Raw genomic sequence first — 6,572 nt, 5'->3', positions numbered from 1 at the left:
TTGCGTAGGGCCACAGTGGGGACTGGGGGTAGGCCAAAGAGTTGCTGGGGGGGCAGATCGTTGAATGCTGTAGAGGAGCCGTTTGAGTGGCATTTTAAGGAAACTTAGAGCTGATTTCTCAGTGACTCATGGGCCCGGAAATGTAAGCTAGGGGATATTAAGGGCGCTCTTGTGAAAGAAAGGAGAGAAGGAGGCCCAGTAAAGAGGTGACATTCTGTGCCTTGAATATAATGCAGTTTGAGATCGATTTTGACAGCTTCCCGGATATTCAAATAAATCCACGTCCAGGCTAAGCAAAGGACCTTTTGCAAAAACCTTCTTTAGATATAAGGCTCTTAAGAAGTAATGGAAAGGTGTGTGTAAAATGAGGTGTTTCTGTTGGTGCAGTTCACTAAAATGCATCAAAACTTCTCGCACTGTGTATTAGGTGTCTACATTTTGGAACTACTGAACTGAACATAACTTAGTTCTTTGAGATGGTTTTTGTGTAAAGCAGTCTAAACTGATGCTTTAAAAAATCAGATTGTCACAAATAGAAAGTTGGACATAGAACCTTTTCTTAGAAAGGTAAAAATTTCTTTATTAGTTTTTAGTTATGAAAATATTTATAGGAGAGCCAGAAATGAAAGTCTTTGGCTTTATTTTGTTCCTTTTTTCCAGATTACTAGCAAATAATTAGCACCTTTATTCGAAGTCTAGAAGTATGGTCTATGGAAGCAGCTTAGAACCTGTGTTGGTTTTGTAAGGACTTATTTGTTGTTTGTTTATATGACAAGTGAATGCCAACTTTTTTTCAGTTAAAAAAAAGACTTTTGCAGGAAGTACTGTAGAATTTTTAAAAATTATCTTATGTAATCTCACCACTTATGTTACTATTAACATTTTTGCATATTTCCTTTTCAGTCTTTTTATGTTTTTTTTTTTACATAATGAAATAAGCTATGCATATATAGCTTTTCTTAGGCTTTTCATTTTTGTCATTGAATATCTTCATATAAAAATAGTTTTACTGAAGTGTAAGGGAAGTCTTTCTTCTTAAGTGTATTATTTTTTCTGACAAGATAGCCTTATTTACCTCAGATAAAATGCAGTAGTCATGCTTAATAACTGTTGCTGTGGACGGAAATTTTTCTAAAGCCTTCTTGTTTGAAGACTATTTTTTAACTTCTCTGTAAGATTTGGATCCTATTGCTTGTTGAATGAAGAAAGGTTTTATTACTTGGGATGTGTGTTGTCATCAGGTATGGAAGAGATCACACATTTCTGCTATATGAGTGGATGTACTTTTTTTTAAAAGGCACTATAAAAAGGTTACTTTCATAGCTGGTATAATATCTCCCATACACTGTGATGCACCTCCCTTTCCCACTCCACCCCATCTCCCCCCGCCCCTAAAAAATAGTCTTTATACTAAGGCCATCCATATAGGTTAACTACTTTTTGATCATAACATCACAAAGATTCAGGCTAGGTGTATTTCATTTTTCTGTCGGTATTTCTTTAGTAAAATATAGAATTTGTTGTGAAATAATTTGCTGCTGTAACAAAAGGGACTTTTTTTTTTCAAGGCAGATCACTTTAGTTCATTAGCAGGTTCTTGTTTAAACCAGTTTTTTCCCTTGTGCTTTACAGTCTAAACTGCATTAATGAGGTCTCTGTTTCTCTTTCTAATGGCATTTAAAGTGTGATGCTGAGTTAGACTATAAATTTTCATAAAGTTACTGTAAAGGAAGAGCTGAGAAAGCCCAGTTTAAGTATGGGGCTTGGTTTTATAATCTGGTCTTATTTTTATTTATTTATTTTAATCTTTTTGGCTGCGCCCCGAGAATGCAGGATCTCAGTTCCCCGACCAGGGATCGAATGAACCCATGCCCCCTACAGTGGAAGCACAGAGTCTTAACCACTGGACCGCCAGGGAAGTCCTAATATGGTTTAATTTGAATCTTTATTTGTATTTTGCAAATGTGTATACCACAAGGCATCCTTTATTACTTTTGAATATTTACTGATGTATTTTTCTTTTGATCAACTTTTGTAGGTTATAGATTTCTGTAATTACTGCCATATTTTACCAAGCGTCTTTTTTCCAAGAGGAGTTGTTCATTGATCATTCACAGTTGTGCCACCTGTCATAAAATACAGACACAAACCCAAATCCCACCCCCCTACCTCCACCCACCTCACCTTAGCAGGCAAATACAAAATCCAATATATACAGCAGGATTTCATCATTTCAGGTAGTGTCTTCTGGTTACCTTTCTGGTGGTGTCTCTATTTTAAACATCAATTTCCGTCTTCCATGGCTTCTTTTATTTAGAAATTTGATTTTACGGGTGTTTTCTGGTGTTAATAGAAGCAGGAGTCTGATAGGTGGATTAGTGTATATAATGGCAAAATGTTGGAAAAACTTTGTTGTGTGATGAAATTGTGGAAAAGAAGATCAAATCTTAGAAACTCTGTGTTAGGTTGCTTATGACTTGTCTTGTTATTTAATTATTGAGATATAAAGATCTTGTGTTTGTGTGAATGCAGATCAAGCCAAGTAGCCTAAACATTGCATAACAGTTTGGTCATCAGTCTGTAATCTGTTTTCTATTGGAGAGAAGGCTAGTTTGGAGCCATCCTTAATTAAAGAAGGAATTGATCTATGGGACTTCTTACTTATGTGTCTCACCACTCAAATGACTATCCAACTGGACCCTAATCACTACCCTGTCAGTCCAGAGTATGAGGGCAGAGCACAGTGAGGCAAATATTTGTACCACCACCATTTATAGAGTAGACTTGTCTGGGAGTAAACGCTAAATGTTTGTTCTGCTTCTGTTTCTTAGGCCTTCCAAGGATTCTGAAAAGAGTTATTGCAAGACTAGGTGGCAGATGATAGACTGTGGTGATGAAATTAAGGTTAACAGCTTATTGCAGTCAGCATTTTGCGGGGGTGTGTGCACATGCATGTGTGTGCATGTGTATGTTGTCCTCCAATGTGATTTGTTTTCTACCCCACTGAGCTTCCCTGGCGCCACTGTGCTTTTAACTTTTCTCTTGAGATAGAAGGGGTGAGGGGATGGCAGAATTGTGGGTTTTTAGCAACTGTGATGTTAAGTTGGCAGAGGAAGGAAGAGTGGCATGCAGAGAATTGCAAGAAGTCAGTCAGGTGTGAAGTAGCTCCAAAGGAGGGAGGTCAAGCCTGCCCTGGCCGTTTATGTTGGCAGTGTCTGGCACATACCTATTTGCATAACCCTTAGTACATTGTGTCTAATTTGAGATTTCCATACTCAGAATACAGTGTTTAAGTTGTAGGTTTGTGTGTGCTTCTTGATATGTATATATATATATTTTCCTGTGCATGGTTACAGAGGCAGAAAATGTAGTTAACCAATATTTAGTGGCATTCTGGTTTTATATGATAATTATTCCTTAGGAGCATTATCCAGCAGATAAATTTTTATAACCAAGGAAGTATGATAATGTTAAAATATCACAACACTTTGATTATTTTAATAACATGTTTGAGAAACAAAATACACATTTTGTAGCTTGATCTTAAGTTGCTACTTTATAACTTTGTCAAATGAACTGTAGTTTTTTCTTTTACAGGGTACCCTTAACATGTTAGTCACTGTTCTCTCCCTCCACAGTAGATTATGTATCAGCTGTATTTGGACACAAGGAAGAAATAGCATTAACAGTTTTCTGTTTACATGTCTATAGTTTAAGGCCCGCTCTGGGATTTATAGGATTCTGAGAGCCAGTATTACCTGTGGTTAAAAGCACAGATGCAACCAGACTCCTGGATTGTTGAACCCCTCAGCCCTCTTATGGGCTCTGTAACTTCAGGCAAATTCCTTCACTTCTCTCTAGCTTAGATTCCTTGGATAGGAATGATACAGACCATCTGAGAAGATTGTAGGGGGATTAAACGAGTTACTATGTCTAGAGTGCTTAGAACAGGGCCGATTCATACTGAGTTTTGTGATGGTGCTGATGCTACACTGTTTCAAGTAGAAGAGAGCTTTAGGAACCCTGTAGTCCGAATGGTTCTTCCTGCACCATAACTGGAATGGGCTGTGGCTGACTTTGAGCTGTAACTGGTGGAGTTTTCTGCGAGGTGGAGTCACTTGCGTAGGGTTGTGCTGCTTATTAGTTGTAGGACTGATGTAGAGTCTGGTTCTTTGTTCTTTATCCAGTTTGCTTGAAAGAAAGTTAATTTTATACTTTATGCAGTAATGTCTTCTTTGAATTTTTTCACAAAAAATTTACAAAGATTGTATTCATATGTTAAATGTTTTATGGCACTTAATCCTTTTTTTAAAGGTGTTTAATATACTAATGTTTATAATCATGATGTAGATGACAAGTTTTTTTTGGAAGGGGGGTAGTTGTATGAATATAAAGTTGAAATAGGTGAAGAATCAAGTGGTATTATCCCCCAGCATCATTACAGATGGAAGCCAAGGTGAGGGCATGTCCAAGGTCACACAGACATTGAACAGTTGAGCTAGGATTTGAACCCAGATTTGCCTCACTTCAAAATGTGTGCTCCCGGAAACAGTATGACTCTCTCATATGACATAATTTTATCTCAGTCCATAGGGTTTTGGTTTCTTGCTGACTTCTTTTGATTTAGTACTTTAGAATGAAGGTTTGTAAGTATACCTAAGAGGGTATTAATAGGTTTCTAGGCAGCAACCACATGTTGTAACACAAAATGAGATGTTTTCTTCTAAATGCTCTAGTTGTATAGAGTCATAATTTGATTAGTGATTATTAGGCCAGTAAGTAGTGTTTATTTTTCATGTTGGTCTTGTAGAGAAGATGGGAGGCTTTGTGTTATAGTGGGCAATGCAGAAGCCTGGGAATTGGAAGATATGGGCTGGGTCCTGACTCGTTCACTAATCATGTCACTCTGGGCAAGTCTTTCCACCTCTCTAGGCTTCAGTCGTCCCATTATTATACTAAGGGGACCAGACCGAAAAGCCCTTTCAGTCTCTTTTGCTCTTATTTTCAGTGATCCTATGTGTAAGCTTTCTGTAGGCTTTTCCCCCCTCTACTGGACACCTCTCCTTTTGCCTGTGGTCTTGAAGTCAGTTTCTTTACGTGAGCTCTGTGGCACGTAACCATGCTTTTACATTTTTTCTTCTGGTTGGTCAGGTGCCTCGTGTTATTTCACAATGCAGTAGTTTTCTGCTTCAGGTAATGTTACATCAAAATGTATTTATTTTTCAAATTTTCTTCTTTTGTACTTATGAATAAATGGTTACGATCTAGTGTTATGTGGTTGTGAAGTACAAGCTTAGTAAGTTAATGATTAACAAATCCTCAAGCCTCACATCTAGTTTCACTGTCAACTTTTAAGTATCAATACTATATGTTGTGAAGTGTTATGAGCTGTTTGTTTTGCAGAAAGGAAAAATATTAACTAAAGGCAATGTGAATGGAAAAGAAAAGACCAAAAATGTAGAAACAGATTTGAAGATGTGAAGAACATGCTCAAGATAGTATTCTTTGGTTATAATTGGTACTAATCCTCTACCTGTGAAAGGGTGGTAGGCTGGCTTAGATCATAGGATGGTTTCTAGCCCAGGGTTCTGTAACTGATAAGAGATGAGAGTGATATTCACCACCCCTGAGCATTTATGACTCCTCAGACAGCTATTCTGAATTAATTTGTTCCACAGGCAGTCTTTACTGCCCATTATAATGGGTCCTGTTCTATATGTCAGTCTCAGAGGTTTCCTAGTCCAGGTAAACAACTCTTCCCCTCTTTGATGGCATGTTATCAGCCAGTTTACTTTTTCTGGATTCTCCAGCAGGGAGACAGAAACTCAGGTCATTAAAATGATCCTTGCAGATCTTTCGGTTTTCTGTTTACAATATGGTTTTATGAGAGATTAGTAGTTGGTAGGAGAGGTTCCAGAGAAATTTTAAGTTTAGAAAGCATTGGATTAAAAACAGTTAATCAGTTTTTATTTTTTGATGATGGTCAAAACAGTTTTTATTTTTTGATGATGATGGTTTTTCTGCAGAGCTTTTCAGAGTTTTTAATGATGTGCATTTTGACTGTCCAGGAGGGAAATGTAATGTACAGTATTTCCCAATTTTCGAGTTTATTTGGTAACAAGAACACCTCCTTTCCCCAGGAAGTACCCACAAACACCTTGAAGGAGGGTTCTGTTGGAACATAATTTGGGAGAACCTCTTATTTCCATACTTATTAGTATGGAATTCAAAGCATTTACTTTTTAATTGGAATGATTACTTACAGCAAGTTGGAATTCAATTAAGGTTGGAATAATTTATTTTCAGTTTTGTTAAGTAAAAGAATGAACGCTTTAGGTGAGTGGCTTTTCAAGCTCCGCCCCCCCCTTTTTTTGAACTTCAGCCCACAGTGAGAAATTCCATTTTTAATCAGTGACCCAGCACATATATAAATACACTGTCAAAACTGAAAAAGAAGTTTCATGAAACAATACTTAGGCCTGCCTATGTACAGTGCATGTGTTCTGATACTTCTTATTTTGTTCTATTTTTAAATGTATGTTATTAGTTACTGAAATAATTCACCATTCAAT

The 6,572-nt window shown here is 37.1% G+C and overlaps 1 protein-coding gene across 6 annotated transcripts in view; it reads left to right on the top strand.

Moving 5' to 3' along the window:
* Positions 1–6,572, top strand: part of CAB39 (calcium binding protein 39) — an 86,825-nt gene that overhangs the window by 1,228 nt on the left and 79,025 nt on the right. The window lies entirely within an intron of this gene.

The sequence above is a fragment of the Tursiops truncatus genome, chromosome 7 (assembly GCF_011762595.2).
Source record: "Tursiops truncatus isolate mTurTru1 chromosome 7, mTurTru1.mat.Y, whole genome shotgun sequence".
Classification (NCBI taxonomy): domain Eukaryota; kingdom Metazoa; phylum Chordata; class Mammalia; order Artiodactyla; family Delphinidae; genus Tursiops; species Tursiops truncatus.
The sequence above is the reverse complement of the archived record's forward strand: the minus strand, read 5'-3'. Positions and strand labels throughout refer to the sequence as shown.